Genomic DNA, 22218 nt, shown 5'->3' with positions numbered 1-22218 from the left:
TCTCTCACATGCATCCCCTTCCCCCCTCCCCACCGAATTGTTTCTCGTCGAACGCAGCCCCCACCTCCCTTTCCATCTTTTCTCTCACATGCAACGTCCCACCTCAACAGGTCACCCACGTTCTGCTACACAAGCTCTATCATAGGCACTCTTACTTGTTACCACTTAATCTATGCTTACTGTTTTCTATAAGAGTGTTTTGGTTAATTATACATATAGGAGTGTTTCGTATTTGATAAATATTCGACAAGTTACCTAAATATTGGCTCAGGAGAATTTTTCTTCCAAGCTAGAATCCTTATACTATTGGTGTAGTTGATGTTCATTAGTGTTGACAATTATTACGCGCACACACCGCTGCTCATGAATGGTGAGAAGGTCCGAAGTGTTGCTCTGTAATTCTCTGTCTAAGCATTTTTCCTCAAATCAATAGTTAATTAATCATTGTGTTCTTTTTTAGTTGTCTGCTTTTAATTGAAAATTCGATAGAGTTTTTTCAGGAAACTGAATTTGGAATATTGATAGAAACCACTACAAGAAATTCATTATTCAGTGACAAATTTTTAGTGATACACGTAATTTTTGCCAATAAAAGATCGTTTAGCAACACACAAAAAAATACGTGTCACAAAATATTAATATTAGCAACATGGTTTTAATTCGCACCACTAAAAGAATTTGCAACAAATATGTATGTTGCTAAAACTTTACCAAATTCATAAATTTCCCCCCTTCATTTTTATTTTCCCTCCAACCCCTTTTTATTAAATAATTAATAAAACATTTAGGTATACCAAAATGAAATTTAATATATCTCATGTACCTTGACACACTAAAGAATTATGGTTTGTCATATTTTGACAAAGTATTGAATTATTGTTTGTCATATTTTGACAAAATATCAACGGTTAGAAATATTTTCATTTTTAAATTTTTTGTTGCAATGTTCGATATATTTTGTTATAGGAAGGAAATTCATTCTATATTTGAAAATTAATTTAGAAGCATACAATACTAATAATGAATGTGAAAAAATTAAAATCGTTCTTCCCACGTTCTTTGTGTGGCTAGAAATATGTTAGCAATTAGAAAGCTCTGGTGATGTTCTCTGCGTGGGCAAAAAAGAAACAAATATTATTTACCGACAAATTTAGCGTGGGGAGATTTTTTTTTTTTTTTTTGCTCATGAAACAAACGTGGCCAGAAAGTTTATTTTTGCTGACGTGTTGATGATCGTGGGTAAAAGTACCTTTCTGTCGACAATTTTTTCGTGGCCAAAAAATTTATTTTTGTTGAGTCGATGATGATCGTGGTCAAAAATACCTTTGTACCAACGTTTTTTTTTTTGTTAGAAATATCTTTTATGCCCATGATTTTAATTTGTGTGGGCATTTCTACTGACGCAACGTCAACAATGTGGGCAAATAAAAAGACGACAGTGTTTCATCCACGCAACATGTCCACACAAAAACACGTCGACAGAAACTCTGTCTACGTTTTTTGTAAGAACTGCACACGTTTTTCTACGTTGGTAAAGATGAAAATTTTTATAGTGTTCTCTTTAAGAACTCACAAGTATATGGTTCTTGATAGCAATCTTAATCCCACCGATTTCACCACTATAAACCGAACCAAACCTACCTTCAGAAAGGAAATTTTTCCTAAGAGAATCCATTGGTAGCGACATGAAGCTCTACGTAAGTGAAATCCCTCCTCCATTCAACAAAAGGGCATCGTATATGGCAAATCGAACAGGCAGAGATTTTGGAGTTATTGGTAATGGAGAATGAGAATCAATATCTTATCAATCTACTACTCAATATCCTATAAAATCAAGCAGAATGTTGGAGGCTTTGAGATCTAGGTAAATAAACTAAAGTTAAACTTATTTAAGGTGGGCAGCGGCGAATGGAGCATTGACGGCAAGTCAGCGATAAGTTTGGCAAGCAAGGGAGTGGCGGCATTCGGATGGTAGCAGGTAGTGGCAGCGTTCGACGCTGTTTAGATGGTAGCAGTGTAGTGGTAGCATTTAGTGGCATTTAGATGGAAACAAGTAAAGGCGGCATTCAAATGGTGGATTATGAGAAAAGGAACAGGAAAATCGAAGGGTAATAATGACGTTCAAATGGTGGGTTGCGAGAAGAGAAGAGGAAAATCGGGAGGACAGCGGCTGAGTTACGTTCTGTGAGAAGAGGAAGAGGCAAATTTGGGGGTTGTATGGGAGAGAGAAATGTGGGAGGGAAATGTTGGAGGGAAAAAGAAAAAATGAGAAAAATTAAAGAAATTATGTTTTTTTTTATAAATCATATGTCCACGCTATTTTCGTTCCCATATGTATAAATTTTGTGTCGTCATAAATACATATAAAAAGTGTAGGATCTTTCACCACATCAATTATGTCGGCATAAATATGTGTAAACAGCGTGCGGTCTTTCACTACGTAAATTACGTCGAAAAATATTTAAAATATCTGCCCACACACGAAACGTGCCCATAAACCAAAATAAACGTTGACAGAAATTTAACTTAAAAAATTTCCTTTAAACCATGTAACATTTTGTTGGAAAAACAAACATTGATCATCGTTGTTATGCCATGTCGAACCACTGCCTTGAAAGTAAAATTTGGTGCGATCTCGGTGCTAAATCGCATATGCCGAGTTGCTCCCCAAGGTTTACACAACTTCCAAACTCTAGCGTGCACTTGTAAGAGTTGAGAATAGAATCAGAATGAAAAAAGCTTAGAGAAAGAAATTAAGGTTTTGTTTTGTGAAAAGAAAGAGATCACTCCAAAAACTTTTCTTTAAACATATATATATATATATATATATAAGAATTATGGTTTTTGAGTTATAAAATATATTAAATAATAACAATTATTAATTTTCAACTCTTATAAAATAGTACAAGGATAGTCATTCCTAACAATCCTCCACGAAAGGGTACCATTGTAGTCCAGTTCAAACAATAATAAAGCATTTTCTCTGAGCAAAGAAAGAAGTAGTATAAACTTAAACATCAATATCTTTCGATTTGAATTGATGCGTAGTGAGGTGGGGGCAACAATCCAATTTATAAAGAAAGTAAGTTACCTTTTGAACTTTCAATAACTATGGTTGAGACCCCCACAACACGTTTTACTTCTTAATTTTCCATCGATTCTATAATAAGGTCTATCGCAACAGACAACTCAAAATTGTGCTATTTAAGGTCGTGCACATAGAACCTCAGGTCAACATGAAAGCTCTAGAAAAAAAACCTTAAACTTTTTCATAGAAGGCGGTCCACACCCTCACAATCACGTTTATTGCTTCATCAAGTCTATCACAATAGACCACTCAAAACTGAGCTATGAAGACTTCACAATAGTCCACATTAAGACCAACTTCATCAAGTTTGTCAAAGATAAACCACTCAAAACTGAGCTATGAAGATTTTACGGTTATCCATCAAGTCCATCCATACAGGGACCGCTCAAAGAAGGGCTATGCAAATTTCTAAGGTTTTAGTTTCATCCATCAAATCCATTTAAGGACTACCCATACGTGGCTATGGACCATCAAGTCTACCGTAGCAAACCACCCAGAAAGGGGCTGTAGACCATCAAGTCTATCACAATAGACCACCTAGAAAAGGGCTACAAACCATTAAATGTTTGAGTCTCATACTTGTTGAAAATTCTAGAATTACTCTCTCCTTATTAGGCCTTTGGAGAGATGAACTACAAATTTCCTTAGACATCACATACTTCAAGAAGATAATTCTTTCATTCAACTATCATTTCATAACTCCATGTTTCAGACGAATATGTCTTTCTTTTGCCATAATACACTATTCTTGATAATACCTTATGGCCGTGTATGAATCTTAATACAGATATACTGGTATGGAGGCCCCCCACAATGGTACATCTCTCATTAGGCTTTTATGTCATTCATACTAATGGACCCATATAATGGTACATTTTTTATTAAGAACACATATCCACTAGTAAAGCTTACTTCGCCATTTCTAAGTTACCCGGTTTGCATACACTACCTATTTAGTATGGTAGACAATTATTACAATGCAAACCAAAATCTATTGTAACCTTAAGATATCTTAATAAATGACAAAGATCAATAAAATAATCTTAATCAGGATTATGTGTGTGTATACTCAATCTTCTCACAACATATACAACAACATGTCTTGTACCGTTAACCTTTGCATATTCAGATTGAGAAACACTATCTCATTTATTTTCCTTAAGGCTCATTACTAGCATCATAAGAGCACTATCAAACTATTAAAATCTCTTTAATAGTATTCAATATGTGATTGACATAAATCAAAACATTCTCAATAATACTAAACTCATAACCTTAGTCTCACATAAATCTTTCATGACTACAAGATGTGATAACTTTATAGCATTACTAACATTTATGTTTGTATCACATAAATCTTTCACATCAACATACAAACATATAATCACACAATAAACTCCATATATCAACAATTCACTACTCGAGACATTCTTTGCAGTGTTGTTAATGTTTTTTCCTCATCAAATTTTCAGGAACTAGTTTAAGACCATAAAGAAATTTGGCTATACCAAGTTACCATTGAGAAATATCATCTTTACATAAGCTTGATGTATTAGAAGACCACATACAACTACAAAAGCTTTCAAGGCTCTATAGTGGCAAATTTAGTCGTACGAGAATAAGAATCAAAACATTCTAAATTCCACGTTTGATTCAAAATATTGTCTGAAGTTACACCTATGTACTTATGATCAGTTTATTTATCTAATGTGGGACTGTGGTCGCATTCCCAATGATCCTCCCCTCGAACAAAGTTCCAACTGAACCTCCTCTAAAGTAGACATCCATCCATTTAACTTTTATCTAGACTAACTTCTCTCTAGAGCATATTACTTATTCAATAGAGCTCAACCATGGATAATACTGTGACTACTTTTAAGGTTCCACTACACCATTGTTCGACCTAGGAATACATCAACAAGGCTAAACCAAGAACAACATGACTTTGATACCACTTTAATTTAGAGACACCTTACGGTATAAGTCCCCATGCCTTATAAGATCTCACATATTCAATAGTTTAGACAATATCTTAAACATTTCATAAGTTCCTATGAGATCCATAAAGAATGAATTTGCATATTTTCATACTACTAACAAACTTTAGTAATATGCAAATAATGTTGTACGACCAAAGTTGATTACAAGTAATAATAATACTTTCAATTTCAAGAAAATTAACAAACAAATTATTCAACAATTCATGAAGTAAGTCATGCATAACTCTATCACATGCGACATACATTTCTACCCATTCTAACATGCTAATAAATATGCTCAAGTATATCACAGCAGCGTCTCAACATTCACAAACTGATATAAATATATAAATCTATATGCAACATTATTATGATATAATCAATAAACATAGTCAAAGGTTTTCAATCATGCTGAAGAATTTCTTGAACACAAGATATGCTACCTTAGTTAGACACCCCCACACTTCTAAATATTTAAATGCATAACATATTTAAAGTTCAAAAATGCTATTTTATTTGAGGGGAATAAATTTCATGAACAAATCCATTTAGTTCACAAAACTCTATTCTAAGGTATTCATAATCCTTTTGTTTAATTGACTTTCTACTTCTAATTAATCAAATCTTATGTATGATTCATGTCATACATTATTTTTATCCAAGAATATATAGACTATTCAAATCATCACAATAGCACTCATTACTACAACATAAATTTGTCAAACTATACGGAATACTATAGTATATCCTCATCAAATATACATACAGAATGTCATCCTCAATTATAGCATAGAAGTAAACTAGTTAATTCTTATACTATATGTAAAAATTAAATTTATGGAATAAACTAGCAATCAAATCATGATTGTCAATATTGAAACTATTTTTGTAGAAAGGCCATCATAACCAAATTACATTTTATCACAATAACTTTCCATTATGACATTAATAGCAATACAAAACTAAGAGCCAATATGCTTGCTAATGAAATATTCAATATATACTAATTCTCATATCATACCAAATTTGAAAATTGTGGAGCCTTAAACTATAGGAAAACTCAACCCATAGTAAAATCGACCCAAAAGCTCAACAAATTACCAACCAAAAACATTTTCACGATATTTGAATAATAAAAAAAAATGGATTGAGATTTCAAACTAATCAAAAACATCATTATCCAAATTTACAATAACTTGACTCTCTATCATATATACATTTGACAATCAAAGTACAAAATCTCAAACCAAGGTTCTTATTATTCTTTCATCTTCAATTCCAGTATCTCCATATACCACGAGAAGATACCAAAATATTTAGAAACAGATCTACAGAAGCAAAGCATGCTAATAACTTAACCATAATTATAGTTTCTAGGAAGAAGTTATACACCTTTTTCTTTTTAGTTCCATCAACATCTCAAATAAGAATACTCACAGGCTCACAAATCTCAAACAAAAAATGGTTCAAAACCATGTTAAAGGCTGTTAAAATATAGATGAATAACACTAATATGGGAAAAGGGTGAAGTTATTATCCTTTAATGGTGGCCTTCTATGGCAATTTCACCGCTCAACCCCACTTGCGAATATCCTATGTTTTTCTTCTAAATGTAAAATTATATAACTATAGCACAACACATCCCCATAATCCCACTTGTGGCTGCTTTTTCAAGAATAAATAAAGGCCTCCACATCTGAAAATTATCCTTCAAAACCTTCTCCTATGCCAAAATCAATACGTGTATTCAGGTCAAACAATTTCCCCCAATTTCATGAAGAGTTCATCAATCTAGAAATTTTGTAGCATAAAAACTAGAGATTCAATTAATACTTAAACCCTTTTTATCATCATCTCCAAAAGCCAAATAAAATGGGAAAAAATTCTGGGTTAATGAAATTACTGATTGACAAGACGAACAGAAGCATTTGAAACAACCCACAAGCTTCAATGGAGGTTGCTGAAGCAAGGGTGGACAAGGAAGGGCTTAGATGTTTCAGTTTCATGGATGAAGCTCATTTTCTCTCAGTGATTTAATTTTTCTCCTATTTTCTTCTCCTCTTTGATTACAGTCCTTCCAATTTTCCGTTCTTCACTCTGAGTCCTCTGTCGAGCGTCTTCAAGAACTCTCGTCAGTCTGTACAAAGTGTCGTTCGCGTTCCTGTTCCTAGTCGTTTCCGCCGCCATCACATTTTGGGTTTACTTTCCAATTCAGAAATTTGGATCCAATTTCTGATTCAGAAGCAAACCAATTTCATCATCATCACCCCTGTTGCTAAACATTTGAAAATAATTTTGCTTTCAAATTGTTGGAAAAACAAACATAGATCGTTGTTGTTGTGCTGTGTTGAACCATTGCCTTGAAAGCAAAATTCGTGCGACATCGGTGCTAAATCGCATATGTCGGGTTGCTCTCAAAGGTTTACACAACTTCCAAACTCTAGGGTGCACTCGTAAGCGTAGGCAATAGAATAGTACAATGATAGTCATTCCCAACACATTTTACCCATGTGTATATTTTTGTGGAAAAAGACAATGTTGTGTCCACGCAATACACAACTTTTGCCCACGTACATATTAACGTAGACAAAAACGAAGATATGCCTTTGCACTGAAACTATGTCGGCACATCTTATCTTTGCCCACTTTTTTTACGTTCCTAGAAAAAACTGTCGCCAGAAACAAAAATTATTGTAGTAAATTTAAACACGATAAGAGCTGGTCACATTGTGAGACTATATGCGATGAGAAGGAACTAAGAGATTAATTGGAAGGCAATGTGAGCTTCCTTCACCATGAAGTAGTTGGCGTCATGAGGCTAGTGAGTTGATTTGACCTTGCCACCAAACTGAGTTCAGGATAAGATGTGACTATGGTGTTCTGATGTTGAATGATTCTTACCACTGACAGAAGTAATCATTTCGACATGGAAAGTTTCTCCAAAGAGGCATATAAATAAGGAAAGTTTCAGCTAATCTAAGACCTTAATTATCTTATGTTTTCTTAAGAAACGTTGGAGGATTTGCCAAGATTTTTATAATCAACACCACAAGCTCGAATTCGAAAAGAATTTAAAAGAAAGTGCAAAGGAACTTGGCTGAGGACTTAGGCAAGTAGGCTAACTGATTATGAGTGGTTTCTTTTTAAAATGTTTTCAAATTAAAAAAAAATTCCATTATATTTGAATCATTAAATTTATCTCTATTGAATCCTTGAGTTCCATATTCCTTATGTTCTCAAAATTCTTAAAATGGATTTGGTTTACAAATGAATTTGATAATGACCTAGAATATTGTGATGAAATAATCTTTGGTACCCTACATGATGAGATACCTCACACTTACTGTGTGTTCTGGTGTGGGATGCCTTATCCTTGCTGTGTAATCTGGGATAGCATGCCCTATTCTTGTTGTGTGATATGAAATAGGATGCCTTATATTTGCTGTGTGATCTGGTATGGGATGTCTTTACTTGTTGTGTGTTCTGGCATTGGAAGACACATTATGCGCGATGGAATTTGATGAAGAAATTGTTGTTGTGTTAAAATATTACTCCGCACAGCCACAACTCAGCAAAAGAGTATGGTAAACGCTTGAGCTAAGGACAGTACAAAGATGTAATTAAGCATGCAGAATGATTCTACGATATGATCCATATAATGTGTTACGCGAAATATATTTCTAAGCAAGAGGAGTTATGATGAATAATTTGAAAGGAAAAAGGTTTTCATATAATTTATAAATATTTGTTAATGAAATTTGACTTGTGGAAATCACCTAATGTGTTGAAATGATTTGATTTGAATTTGAAATTACTATCAAAATGCATAACTATTTGAATTGCTTGGTTTTGTTAAAAGAATTGCAACACGTTACGGCTGAAATTTATTCATTAAATGTATTGGTGAAAAATCTCATTCAATAGACACTTTTGTCTAATCTTTCAAATGTTTTATTTTCCCCCATAGGAGGCAAAGGACACCCAATGTTTGACTTTTCGTCTTGATAGCTTGTCTTGAAATACATAAGTTACACCATCTTGGTAGTAACCACTGTCAGCTCGCATAGCATGTAGAGTTAGGCAAGCAAAGTATGGGATTTGTATATTTTCAGTTTGCAGAAACACTCTATATTTTTTTAAATGCACACTGTTGTCAAATATCAATGAAGTCTTAGTATCTTAAATGAACCCTTATCTTGAGTTAAGTTTAACGTTGTGTTTATTTTGCTACTAGATGTTCTACGTTCTATCTTGTGGAGAGATTCGCGTTGAATGTCCAGTTGGTCGTGCCTTTAAGACATGGTCGCATTAAGTGATATTGGGTCTGGGTGTGACATTTAAGTACAAGTTTTCTTTTCTCATGTCTAACTGTAAGTGAAGAGAGAGGTTTCTTGGGTAAGCCAAGGTTGAACATGGGAAATTAACGATTCTAATATGCTAACCATGCATCCTAAAGTCATGCACTATCGATACAATATAAATTGAAATGCATAGGATGATGTTTCTTATATATTTACACCAAGTGCGATTGAGTAGCAAGATGGATGTGGCAATGAAATGTGAAGAAAAATGAACTCATGTACTCGGCGATGGTATGCAAGAATATCCAACTAATTCACCGTAAAGCAAGTATAACTAATGCGTTGAGGCGACACAAAGCGCGACACAAAGCATTTGTTAACTTCAAATTTAAGACGAGCATTACAAGGAATAGGGAAATTTCCGACACCATAGGTGCATTGGTAAAAATACAAAAGCTCATTGGCATAGGTTCTCTAACGCCCTAAAGGGACAGCATCAACATAGCCTTATCCCCGTTGCAATCGATGTCGATGTATGGCTGATGTCAGTAATTGATTAAGCCCGATGTCCCCTTCGAGCGTCAGGAATAAGGCTATCCTGACACAAATTTGAAAAAAGTTTTTTCCAACGTAAAGGAAAAAACGTCGAGAAATCACCTTATCCTCACGTAGGATATACGTCGGGATAAAGATTTTTTATTTTTTATTATTTTTATTTACTTTTTGTTATCGTGAGGTATTATTTTTTGTTCTATTTCGAAAGGCAACAAACAAAATTTATAAAAAATTAGTAAAATAAAAAATTTTCAATTTATAAAATTAAATACGAAAGTCGAATGTATAACAAAAATTACAATTAAGTTGTGATTTAAATTGTTCAAAACAATTACATTGAAAGAAAAGAAAAAACTATCCTCATCTTCTGAGATATAGTCACGAATGCCAAAAGAAAGAATTCCAAACCTACGAATGACATCAAAGTAAAGTTAGATATATATCACAAATGAGAAATTAAACTAATTAAAAGTTGAAAAATGTGTACCCCAAGTGTTCACGGTCCTTTTTGTGTCTGACTCATTTTCTCGATCATCTTCCCCATCTCTTCCATTTTTCATGCATTTTCTTTCATCTTTCAAGCACTTTCTTCTATTTTTTTAGCATTCTCTTCCATTTTTCAGTCACACTCAGACATTTATCGATCACACTCCTCTGACCTTATTCGTTGTTCTTCAATTAAGTGGTTAGCGTTTTCAAGGCTAGCCTTTAGTTTGCTAACCTATCTTTTATGCATCTCTTGGTCATAGGAAGAGGAAGAATTGGGCATTACTCTTTCGGAACTTAGGCTTGAAGCCCCAACCAAGACCATTTAAGTAGTCTGATCGCCTACCCAATACAATCTCACATATTTCATCTCCAAAGGTTGAGAACCCTCTGGAATAGGCTGGGAGTGGAGTTCCAGTATTTGATTTTGCACCATACAAGTTATAAGTTGTGAGATGACAATTAAAAGTAGAAAGTACAATAAAAAGTTTTCATAAAACTTACATGTGCATCTGCTACTATCTGTGAAACAAACTTGTCCGTCCTATTAGCATGTGTTTCTTTAAACAACTCGACATGGTCCACTAGGCGACCACGTTCTTCAGTGAGATCGTGTTGTCGTTGAAGGAACGACTTGAATTTTCTTTTGTGGTTGTAAGGCTATTTCGCTCTACCAGCCTTATTAACCATTGATTGCTCATACATTCAAACAATCAAAATGTTACATCCAAAGTAAAAGTAGACGATATAAATCACCTGAAATTGTTGAGTCATGTAATGGTCACAGAGGAACTACCAATCTTCCATGCGATTCATAAATCTCGGTGGTGGGTTCAAATGTACTTCCTTAAGGACGCTAAACTGCTTGAAATGTCGGTGGTTGTCTGCCATGAATTCCTTCCACTTGCTGAGTATTTGATGCTCAACAAAATGATTAAATGTTTGATCACCAAAATCGAGCACAAACTAACGCTACAAAAGAAAAATACATAAGGATTAGTCTTTTACATATGTAGATTTAACATATATGTTGAGTAATTTACAAACTTACCTGTAGGCCACCTTGACGACCTCGATGTACTCTAGAGGTACATCAACCCACTTGAGGGCATGGATAGGAAATGTGTTTCGCGTTAAGACATCAATGGCATAGCTGAATCGAACGATATGTAGCAAGATAGGCTTGTTCTCTCCTAAGGTGATCGATATGAGGATCTTCCCATATTGTTATGCATACCACTCCAACTCTAAGCTCTGGAAGTGCAAACGTCTCCTCGAAGTGGGAGTGGGTTGAGCGGCATCTACGAGAAAAAAGAACACTATAAAAAACATAAACTTAATTACCAATTAATGTGTTTATGTAACGAGACTAAACTCACCGAAGACGATGCTTTCCCTTTATTGAATCATCGTCTAACTCCAAGTACATATCTGCCTCATGAAAACCCCTAGGAAATGACATAATTTTTGTGGACATAAAAACCAACAAACATTAAACAAATATGAGTACCTCTAACTAAATGTATAGACAAAAGACATTATTATTCATCATCACTTGATCCTCTTGGAGGTGATGATAATTGTTCATCATCATCGTCATGACGCACATCTGGTCTTTCCACCACTGTAGAATCAATTTTAGCCCTATACAGAGTGTCATCCTCAATGGGTTCGTCCACACAATGTTCAACAACGATTTCTAATACATTAAATTGCTCATTCTCAATATCTTCCACTTCTAGCACGTTTCATATACGTTTATTTTGGACCACTTGAACAACTTTCCAATTGGTACCATTTTTTTGGTCCTCGAGATAAAACACTCTATAAGCTGGGTTGCATTCCTTAGCGAACCAAAAATGAAACATGTTGATTGATATGTAACCTAGTTTCACGTGTGTCCTATGGTTTTTGTTGTTGCCTGTGTCAAACCATCTATACTTAATAGTTAAGCACATTGTCCTAGTGGATATTGAACATGCAATACTTCATCTAAAACACGATAGAAATTGTCGTCGGTACTTCTACCTCCACTACTTTTACCGACTACCATGAATCCATTATTCTATGTAGTGCGTCGGGAATCACACTCCAACATGTGAAATCATACCCCACTAACAATGCATCTACTGTAAGAGCGAACCTCAAATGAAGGTCCCATCGCGAGTGAGAAGAAATCTTGAGAAAGGTTTTCTCTTTCACGCATGTATATGAATACAAATAAAGTATAAAATAAGCATATACCAATTCTCAAATTCATTTACTCTATATACCTGAGCTCTAAACCAATCAGGAGATACTCATTGATGTCTTTTAAATAAATCAGAAATGCTTTGACTCTTAAAATGTATCAACCTCAAGTGTTTCCTAGAGTACATAACTTGTGTGACGACAATAAGAAAGACTTAAAATAGCAAATAAAGTATAAAGTTGGAAATGCATACTAATGAAAGTCCGTTATTTCATCTACATTGTTGAGGATGTACCAATGAGAGAGGTGTTTCTCTTCCTATGATATGCTTCATAAACTTGACACTCCTAATAGTCGTACTTTCTAAACGAACTCACCAATCATCTCGACCTCTAGAATGCTATCATCATTTCATTCATCTCTAGTGAATTGGGTCTCAATCCCATTTAGATACCTCGAACATAAAGTCTCTAATTCGTTCATCAGATATCCTTCTACAATAGATCCCTCAGGACGTGCTTTGTTATGAATAAATTATTTTAATGTGCATAGACTTCTTTCAATGGGATACATCCAACTATAAGAAAGTAAACCAGAAACCTTAGCTTCTTATGGTAGGTGAACGACGAGGTGTACCATTACGTTGAATAAGGCAAGTGAAAATATGTTTTCCAATTTGCAAAGTATGATTATGATATCTGCTTCCAATCAGTCCAAATCACTTACTTTTACCATTCTTGCACACAAATCACAAAAAAACTACACAATTCAATAGCAGACGTGTTCACATTTTTCGGTAAGTATGCTCAAACACCAATAGGTAGAAGTCGATGTAGCAATACATGACAGTCATGCATTTTGAGACCTAATATTTTTCCTTCTCTTTCATTCACACATCATGAAATATTATAAATGAATCCATCAGGAAACATAACTAATTTCAGGTACTTGCAGAACGAAACTCGCTCGCTATTAGTCAACGTGTAACTCGCATGAGGTTTCACCAATCTGTTAACAACTTCTATCAGGTGTAAATCATTTATTATTTTTAAATCTTGTAGGTCCAATCGAGCATTCGTGGTATCCTTTCTTTTTTCTTCAATATTCAACAACGTACCAACCAAGTTGTCACAAACATTCTTTTCAATATGCATTACATCAAGTTTGTGACATAATAGTAATCTCGACTAGTAAAAAAGTTCGAAGAAAATAATTCTCTTAGTCCAATTAAGAGCTCTCTTTCTTTTCTTATCTTCAGCGAGGGATGTTTACTTATAATTGAAAATTCCAACGAATCTATTTGTTCTAAGATTTCATGCACATTCATTGCCATTGATGAGCCCTACGCTCTACCTTTCCATCATATAGCCTACTTTTATGCTAACGTGGTTCTCTGAAAGATAGTATCGATGTCCCATGAAAGATATTTTTGCTCGTATCCCAAACGATGATCTATCTCCCATGCATAAGAGACATGTCTGAATCCTTCATACTCCACTCGGACAGGCCACCATATGTCGAGAAGTCATTAATTATCTATAACAAGCCTGGATAGAACTGACTCTTAAGAGAATAATATGTATACGCACCAAAAGTTCATAACTCTTTCAATTCATCAATCAATGGTTAGAGGTAAACATCAATTTCTCTACCAAGAGATTTTGGACCGAGTATAAGCAATGATATGAAGAAGTTTGACTCTTTCATGAGTTTCCAAGGTGGCAAATTATAAGAAATTAACACCACATGCCATAAACTATACGAGGTACTCATATGACTAAACGGATTAAACAAATCTGAAGCAACCCAAAACGAACGTTCCATGAATCTGAAGAAAAATCAGGAAATTTACAATCAAAATATCTTAATCCCTCTACATCAGATGGATGTCTCAACACATCCTTTGCTTTCACTCGTTTATCCTTGTCATCTCATGTCAAATGAGCTTTCTTGTGATACAAACAAGCCCTATAATCTCGGTATCAATGAAAAGTGGCGTAATACCTTCTGATGAATTTTTTCGCTATTATGACTAACCTTGTACTGAGACTCACCACATGTTGGACAATGTTGCAAATCCTCAAGCTCCTTCCAGTACAATACACAATCGCACTTACAAGCATGAATAGACTCGTATCCCAGGCCCAAGTCACGTAATTTTTGTTTGGCTTTATAGAATGAACTAGGAAAACGCTACTTTTAATATCTCCAACAACATGTCGAAGGACTTGTTACTAGAATCGTTGAGAACCTTTACATGCATGATCTTAAAAAAAATAGGGAGGAAAATTCAGAACACCCAGGGTACAGCTCACTATGTGCTTCATTCAATATGTCCTTAAATATGTTTGTCGTTTCTTATTTTATATTTATCCCACTATTCCACGACATGTCATTCTCCAAACCTTCCTTCATTTCTTCTACGTCTCCAATTGGAGTTTGCAGATCATGAAACATACCCAACATTTCATTTCTTTTCAGAAACGGGTTACTACTACTTCCTTCATCAAATGGGTTACTACTAGTTCCTTCATCAATTGGGTTACTACTGCTAGTTTCTTCATCAAATCTTTGTATACTTATATCCAAGTTCACGTGCTCTCCATGATACACCTATTCTGTATAAGAGGGGGATATTCCAATGGTTAACAGATGTCTCAATTCGAGTTCATACATCTCTTGCATGGACACCTTGTTAGTCCATAATTATCGACGTAATACTTTGCAAGGTCCAAAAAATGGGACACTCAATCTCTATACTCAATCGAGAACTTATTCTTAAGTTTCATCCAACCTTTTTTCATCGCTACAGACCTAAAACTTAAATATGTTTGATTCGTCTTATATTCCTTCTCTGAAATGCTCATACTCCATGACTAAACTACACCTCACAAGTACCTAATATCCCAACTTTTACTACAGCTAAGTTTAAACTAAAAAGGCTACCATAATTGTAGGATAGCTAAAAAAACCTTACTACATATTACTTTAATCTTTCAAAGCTATCCAACAAACCTTACAAGCTATCTAACACTTTTAACAAATTATAAACTGCTAAAGGCTACCATAACTGCAGGATAGCCAGAACGAATCAATAAAAATGCATGCTTCAATTTTTACAATCTAACTAGCACTTAATTCCAACAAACAAAGTATAGTAAAAGGTTAAAAACTAGAGGCCACCATAGCTGTAGAATAGCCAAAACGAATCAATAAAAATGCATGCTTCAATTTTTACAATCTAACTAACACATAATTCCAACAAACAAAGCATAGTAAAAGATTAAAAGCTAGAGGTACCATAATTGTAGGATAACCACAACAATTTTAACAATTCAACAATTCAACAATTCAACTCTAAAACTCTTACGATCTCAACCCCAACGTAAATTTCAACAATTTAAAACATACACCTACAATAATTTCAATATACATTTTATAATTCTTAAACTTCAAACAGTTTAATTCAATATAACCTCCCCCCCCCCCCCCCATTTCAATATAACCCCCACATATTTTCAAATATTCAAATTCAAATTCAATCTCAAATTCAATCTCAACTTCAATCTCAAATTCAATCTTAAATCTTAAAAACACTTCAAATTAAAATTCAATACTAAAATCTAACACTTATTCAAAATCTAAATCCTAAAACTATTTCAAAATATAAATCCTAAGACTATTTCAAAATAAAAATCCTAAAACTAATTAGCTAAACCAAAACTAAAACAAAACAATAACTAACTAAACAACTTACAGGAAGGAAGAGCGGTGGCGATGAGAAGACAACGAATGACGGGACTGGGATGGCAACAAAAGGTAGAAAACCCCCTATAGGTCTCTCTCTCAAATCTCTCGACCTTCTCTCTTTTGTTTCAGTGAATTATAGAATGAAAGACGTCTTTTTATAGGGAAACTCCGGACGCACATCAAAAACGTCGTGAGACCCCGTATTCCTCGAAGTGGCCAACGTTGACGTCGGAAATTGGTATACCTATTCTAGACATTTCACTTATGACATCGAGAATAGGCATTACCTCCTCTGACACCGCCTGCATGGCATTGGGGAAACAGAAATAATTATTTAATTGTTTCTTTTTCCCTGACGTGACTAATGTTGACGTCGGGAATGGAAACCACATTTCTAACGTGTGTGTGCATTGTGTTGGGAAAAATGGAAAATTTAAATATTAATTTCTCTTTTTTCGACGTCTTAAATCATGACGTTCGAATAGTCATCTAGGTCAACACGTCTTTATCGGAGGAGTCTCTTCTTTCTAACGTGCCTTTCGCCGACGCCTTTTTCTACGTCAGGAGATCCCCAAATCGTTGTAATGGAGCAACCTTTTGGTGCCTTCGTCATACTTGTTCACCTTCCAGGATCCAAATACTTAAAATTTTAAAGATGATTTGTTCTAATGAAGGGATAAAAGCCCTTGCATAGCGGAAGAATTATAGAACCATTATTCAATTTAATTTAAAAATATAAAAATGCCAATACATTGGCAAAAACGAATTTATTTATGACTAAGCATGCTAAAAATTACATTACATAGAAATAGAGAGAAGGAATACATACCTACGTTGACGACTCTAAATCTACCAAATGCTAAATTGGGGCAAGACCACTCGGAAACACTCCTATTCTTTGGGTTGAGATTTGGTATGTGCGAACCAAAATTAGAGAAGGGAAATTTTATTTAAAGAGAATTTTCTGAGAGAATTCAAAATAGGTAAATCACATAACTCATTTGTTCTCACGTACCATACCAATGTCTCCCTCTTCTTCAGAAGTTGGAGAGAAAAATAGGGAACGTGGGAAAACCACCCACGTTCCCTATTAATTTAAACAATTAAACTAATATTAAAATTAAAATAATTAACTAATTAAATAATTTAATTAATTAATTAAATCATATTTAATAAATATTTCATCTAAATCATATTTAAATGAATATCTCTCACATAACCTATCAAATATTTATTAATTAATTCTCTAATTAATTAAGTACTAAATTAAATATCAAATATTTAATTTAATCCAAATTTGAATCATATTCAAATATAAATTTTTCTTATAACCTATAATTTTAATGTGTTGATACACATTAAATTTTAACCTATAGTTTTAATATGAATCTAATTCACATTAAATTAACATTTGAACTCATTCAAATATTTTATTCTCTTATAAATTATTTTTGAATCATATCCAAAATTATATTTTTATAATAAAGTTTAATTAAAATATAAATTTTATATTAAAATGTATCATCATACATTATATTAATTCCCAAAGTAGATTTTAACATTTCAAGCCACAACCAATATAAATAAATCTCATTACCCTTTACATGTTGGGAAAAGGTCTTAACCTACAGATCAGAAGCTACAATAATATGAGATTTACTGGCTAAACTCATTAACCATATTAATCAATATTCGTTTAACTATGTGTACACTCCACTAAAGACTCACAACTTACCTCTTTTCACAATAGATATATTTCTGTGTCCATAGATATAGACCAATACTAGTAAGTTAGTCCTTCACAAGTGTTCGTAACACCAACTTGGTCAAATTACCATTTTACCCTTGGGTTACTTCTAGTTCTTAAATACCAATGCTCCTCTAATGAACAACCTGTTTATGGTCCAACCACTAAACAAAAACCTCTCTTGTGCCATAGAGAGGGTAGGGCCTTTTGTTCAAGTCCCGAAAATACCATTTGAGAGAACACTTATCTACTTACCCTAAAGTTGGGAAGGAGTGAATTTTATCTTATGTGATTATGTTCCCAGCTCCCCGCTCGGTCTTGTCCCCAAAATGATAAGCATATTGAATCGGCAATCTGCCACTCTCACTCATACAAATAAAAAGACAATCCTTCACAAATAGGAGTTCATAATAAACTCAGGATTAAGACTAAGTTACTTATGTTATTCTAATGAAATTGAAACATAACTAGTTAGCAGTTACATCTGGTGGTTACTATTTTATGGTCTGGTCTTATGCAAGATACCCTCACTCGCATGTTACCTACACGAACGCATTAGACATTGTGTTTGTATCAAATACAAAGTGATTCATATCCATAATGTTACCAGGATAAGGTACTTAGGCCTTATCCCTATACTATAGACCCTTTAAGTTGTATCTCGAACATTAATTCCTGTATGTCTCTACATACTGTTCAAGACTCATCCAACAACTTAGGATGTTAGTTTATTGGATTTAGGTTAGTAAGGCAAAACTAATAATATAATCAATAATACTTATTGAAATTATAATAATAACACTTTATTAATAGCGGTCAATGGATTATATTTACTATCTACGAGTTTTAGAACATAAAACTCAACATCTAATCCTTTTGAATTAATTCTATGCAACTTATCCTATATTAAGGCGAGCAACCTCTCGGTGCCTTTGCCACATACGCTCGCTTTTCTGATATGTATGCAAAGGATATGTTCAGCGACAGGATTGCATTGTTGCAACCTTTTCGTTACCTGTTAGCTAAATTCAGATCATCACGCGTCAAGTGACAACAGCTAATATTTTATCCTTTCTTTAGAATAAGACAAGGGACATTCATGGTTGCATTTTACTAAACAAGATAAATAATGCAGACATTTGGATTCTCTAACAGTAATTATTCCTTACATCATCTACCTGTACTTACTTAGACGTACTTGAATGTGAGAGGTAAAGAAAATGGAGAATAGAAGTAGAAAAACATTGCATTTATAAATAAAGCTTTAAGCCTATCAGTCATGGAGTTTAAATTAAAAATACAATCAAGGAAATTATAAATGAAAGTACAAGGAAATGTGTTGAGCCACCGAGTATGATTTTTCATACTCATTGGCTCCGATTTTTGCCTATGCACTATGGGGAAGCAAAATGGGGATTCTCTCATCTCGTTTTAAGCTCTTACCTAAAATAAAGAAGGGAAATGGAGATTGAAAGTGATCTTGTTCTTCAATGTTTTTTCACACACAATTCTTGGAGAAGTAAATTCATATTTATACGCGAGGATTGACATGACATGTCACAGTCTAGGCTTCATCAATTCTTTGAAAAAAATTGCTTTGTGCCACAGACATCACATTCGTCCTTTTCTAACATTCCACCAACTTGTTTTGTCCGCTAGCGATATGAAACACTTATCTTTATGCTTCTAACAGCCTTGTTGGTTGTGTTCTTCTCGCCTAACATTTTGCCAACTAGCTACTCCTTTTTTTCGCCTAAAATTCCTGCACATGGGCATGGAAAACGCAATAAATAGGCATAAAGCTCTTTTGTAGATTGTAACGAGTAACCAAGTTATTTTATCTATTTTACTGCATGTTTTCTTCCTTTTTCATGCATTAAGACTTTATTATTCTACTTAAAATGCTACAATAACTTGTATTTCTACAATTTATTAGCATACCAACGTGAGATACATGAGTGAGGTTTGGAGAAGTAGGTTGAATATAAAGGATGTTGTGACACAAAAATAATGGCGAAGATCATTTTTAAATAAGATGAAGAAGACGGAGGAGCGTGGTTTCAATTTTTTTTTTCAATCGGACATTTTAATTGGTAGTGGGCTTGGGTCTAGCAATACATCGAGTTGTGTGTTTGGGTCGCATGGGACTTTTTGGTATTTCACTAGAGTTGTAGCTGGATATAACGATTTCGTAAGTTTTTTTGTTATATTTTGTAAATAGTTTAGTCATTTTTTCTATATTTGAAAATCTCCATAATAATAACAATAATTGATAGACTGATTTTGCTACATTTATAAAATAACTTCAATATTATTAATATATTAAAAAAGGTCCATTTTCCATTTTGATGTGCAGTGGTTTAGAGAATCATTTTAAATACATGCTATATATTTAAAAAAAATAGAATTACTATTTTAAATTTAAAAAAAAAAAAACAGAAATAAACGCCTGACTTAATATTTAATGAATAAAATAATATAAATTGCTTTTAAAATGAAACAAATAAAATTGAATGTTGAGAGTGGGATTTGAACCCACGCCCTTTCGGACCAGAACCTTAATCTGGCGCCTTAGACCAACTCGGCCATCTCAACATCTGACGGAAGTTTTAATTTGAAAATTAAGAATAATATCGAGGGAAGAAACTCACGTGCCAGCTTCTGAACGCTCCTCCCCCAATACTTGCTCTTTTGCTTCAATCATCCTGTTCGAGTTAACCTACTTCTATAGCACCCACACCGATGCGTTGAGCTAAAGTTATTGCCTGAAATAATTAATTTAGTTAGAAGATTAAAGTTTTTCACTTGAAGTTACTTACTTCTCTCTTTTAGACTCTGTCCAATGAAATTATGTTTATTTTACACTTGTTTTGGTCATTTACAACATTGGTATAACACAAAATGATTTCAATCCTTAAGTATACGCCTATGTTTAACTTTTGTTTTATCTTAAAACTTTGTGACTAATGTCACTAACGACATTTTTTTCTCTATAAATTAACTTTGGTTTTGCACCCTCTTAACATATTTCTATAAATTTAATTAGTGTACATAATTTTTAACTTACTGGATAATAGAATGGACGACAAGGATTATATTGTAATTTACATTTTAAATAAACTATTTAAAATTCAACTTCTTTTTATTTAAATATTAATTGAAATATGACACTCTCACCATTCCTAAAAAATGGAAATAAAAATAAAAATATACCACTATTGCTAAAGAAAATGTGCATGTCAATAAGTTAGAAAAATATACCAAAGAAATTGTACAAAAACTAAAAAATATTTAACATTGTGAAAATTAAAAATTAAAAATCAAATATGGTTGGAAAATCTATTAAATCTTACCATATGAAAAGTACTCTACAGCCATAGTAGAATTGAAAAATCATTATTAGAATTAAGTGTTACTTTGAGACAATGTTTTTCAAAAGATTCATTACATATTAGTTTAAACTCTTCTAATAATCTAGTATGCTAAGATATTACTAAAAATTAGGTCTAAGTGTCCATAATACCCCTAATTAATTTCTAGACTTTTATTAGAAAAATTAAAATGCACAAATATTCCACCTCAATAGATTTTGAATTTAACCTTATAGTAATAAATTCAAAATTGTTCTTTACAACCATGTACTGAAATGGCTTCAACAAAATTTTCTTATTAGTAAACAAGTCCTTCTTTGAAAGACGATGCAAAAGACATATTGTCAACATGCAAATCTTTAAAAAATTCTAATCAAACTCCAAAATTAGACATAAGTAAAGAAGAAGAAAACAATTGAAACCTCTAAAAGTGTATTCACAACATGAACAACTAAAAGATATTTCGTAAATGGATCATTCTTAACCACGATAAAAAATCAAGATACATCTTTATCTTCAAGAATCTTAACAATGTTAACCAAATTCAATAAAACAGAAAGCTCGATAGATGATTTAAGTTGTAGTTTCTCATGTATCAAATTTACAAAGGACTCAAAAACCATCACTTCTTCAACCAAAACACCAATAGTTTGGTAATCTACATAACATTTGTTGATCATCATCCTATTGACCACTATGAAAAATAACTATTAGAAGTTTAACTATAACTACAAAATGGTGTAAAAATTT

The 22218-nt window shown here is 33.4% G+C and overlaps 1 long non-coding RNA gene and 1 other non-coding gene across 2 annotated transcripts; both read right to left on the bottom strand.

The window, feature by feature from the left end:
- Positions 1–10430: 10430 nt before the first annotated feature.
- On the bottom strand, positions 10431–11950 carry LOC127149857 (uncharacterized). Its single transcript, XR_007821661.1, has 4 exons — positions 11789–11950; positions 11461–11710; positions 10914–11381; positions 10431–10799 (listed from the first exon to the last, which is right to left on the bottom strand). It is a non-coding gene; the product is annotated as an uncharacterized LOC127149857 (long non-coding RNA).
- An 8661-nt stretch (positions 11951–20611) lies between these two features.
- Positions 20612–20692, bottom strand: TRNAL-AAG (transfer RNA leucine (anticodon AAG)). The gene has a single exon. It is a non-coding gene; the product is annotated as a tRNA-Leu (tRNA).
- Positions 20693–22218: the final 1526 nt, after the last annotated feature.

The sequence above is a fragment of the Cucumis melo genome, chromosome 1 (genome assembly GCF_025177605.1).
Source record: "Cucumis melo cultivar AY chromosome 1, USDA_Cmelo_AY_1.0, whole genome shotgun sequence".
NCBI lineage: Eukaryota > Viridiplantae > Streptophyta > Magnoliopsida > Cucurbitales > Cucurbitaceae > Cucumis > Cucumis melo.
Note: the sequence above shows the minus strand (reverse complement) of the source record. Positions and strands in the feature narration are given on the sequence as shown.